Raw genomic sequence first — 2300 nt, forward strand, 5'->3', positions numbered from 1 at the left:
CACGCACACACACACACACACACACACACACTTACACAGTTGTATACTTTGTAAATAAGTTTCTCTACATCTCACTGCTGCTATCCTTCACCTTTAACAGCTTTAATACCAATACTTGTTAAATTATTTGGTGCTTTTGATTCCATATAACGTGGGGAGCGAAAGTGTGTGTGGGGCGGGCGGGTGGATACTGTCGACCTGTGTATCATTAATATAATATCAAATAAACTCAAAGAATATATAGGCAAAGATTCTGACTTTTTTTGTGCTTTTATTGAACTGCACCTGAAATAACATCTGCCTATAAATATGACCTGCATTCGTGACGCATTTCTCTCGTAACTTGTGTCCACGTCCATAATCGAGACGCGTAAAAACAGATCACTTTTATGCAGCCTTGCTAGGATTTTGTTCCTGGCTATTTTAAGCCGCTTGAAATGCATGCTTTGCACCCAAAAACTGGAAAGACAGAGAGTGCAATGATAAGCTCTTTTAGTGCCCACTAAATGGAATCCCCACTCTTGTTGTCCAGTCTAGACACCGCCATAAAGACAGAGGCACTAAATGGCTATTTTTTACTCTTAATTGCACCTTCTGTTCGGGCCGAAAAGGCGTTCTCTTCCGCAGTAAATAGTAAACATGCAAGGCCGCATGTCCGAGGGGGGTACATTTGCCAAGACGCTTGCGACATGAACTCGGACTGCAACTTTGCATATAGCCCCAAAACTCCTCTTTAAGCATATTAAAAAAAAAAAAAATCAAAAACATCCTCACATGTTTTAGAACCTGCAGCACTCGTTTTATTATTCATGAAATCAAACAAATTTAAAAATCATAAACATTTGAACTTTTTCCTCCCCATCCCAATTATGTTGTTCTCATAATATCTGCATATTATTCCTAATATATCCACTGCACAAAATTTTATAAGGAAATCTAGTCTTTGAACTTCAATAATGTCAAGGCCTTCACCTTTAACCCGCTGCAATAAAGTGGAATCAAGGAGCCTTCTCCCCTCCCTCCTTTAGCCCGGATGTGTGTGTGTGTGTGTGTGTGTGTGTGTGTGTGTGTGTGTGTGTGTGTGTGTGTGTGTGTGTGTGTGCCCGAAAGAGCCAATGAGAATGAGTGGGAACAGAACCTGGAATGTGTGCAGGCTTCAACTTTGACCCCTGGCGTTAAAAACTACAGCAGGTAACTTAGCCTGCTTTGGGACGCCCAGTAAATAGTCTTTATTGTGCCTGTAGACTTTCTCCTAGTGTGTGTGTGTGTGTGTGTGTGTGTGTGTGTGTGTGTGTGTGTGTGTGTGTGTGTGTGTGTGTGTGTGTGTGTGTGTGTGTATCATTTAATTACCGCCTTTTTACCTCCTGTAACAATCTGTTAAATTATGTCTATCTTACATGCATAGTTAAGTGTTTAATTCTGCATGAATACGACTAATTTTTGCTTGTGGCTGACCCAGTGGTCAAATCTCAAAGGGGGGGAAAAATAATGGGTGGAGCTTGTTTTGCCCACGTGGTTTATATCCTTTCCCTATCTTCTGCTGAATTTTTTTTATTTTTTTGTATGTGGGGTCCTATCAAGATCATCCATAATATGCACAATGTCATAAGGGGAGGGGGGCCAAAGCATAGCAGAGATCAAGGCTGCAGGATCCCCTCCCCTCTCCCTCCCCCACCCTTGGCTACACCCACCAACCTTGGCCCTGGATCAATTGTAGTGGTGTTGCCTCTCTTTGCCACACGGGGGCCCAGATCCAATTCGCCCAACGCTTCTTTTTCTATGTGCTGTTTTTCCTCTCCTGCACGGCAGGGATGTGGAACATGTTTCCTGACGTGCGCGCTGACATCATGAGTCCTCCTCACTTGGACTTCTGCAGGAATATGTCAGTGTGACTTTTGACTCCCACCTACGGTGGCGGATTAAACCGTCCCAAGTTTAAAGGGAAAATGAAAATATACTGCATGAAAACAGAGCAATCTGCTTTATAATTATGCAAACCGCGCTGCTAAAGAGTTGCTTTCTTCTTTTTTTTTTTGGAGTCAACAGTCGTGACATTTAAAATAACATGATCAAAATGACTCAGCTGTGTGGGAAGCAATGCTTGGTAATTTACCACCTTAGAATTAATACATGCATAACTATAAACAAATAAACTTAAATCTAAATACCAGAGTAATCACAGCAGTCATTTTGATGAATCACACTCAATCACAGTAAATCACGAAACTTTAAAAAAAGACCGCAATATTTTGGCACATATAGCAATTGTATTATGAGAATGTCACACAGCAATATTTTCA

Source organism: Entelurus aequoreus, linkage group LG07 (assembly GCF_033978785.1).
Source record: "Entelurus aequoreus isolate RoL-2023_Sb linkage group LG07, RoL_Eaeq_v1.1, whole genome shotgun sequence".
NCBI classification, from domain to species: Eukaryota; Metazoa; Chordata; class Actinopteri; order Syngnathiformes; family Syngnathidae; genus Entelurus; species Entelurus aequoreus.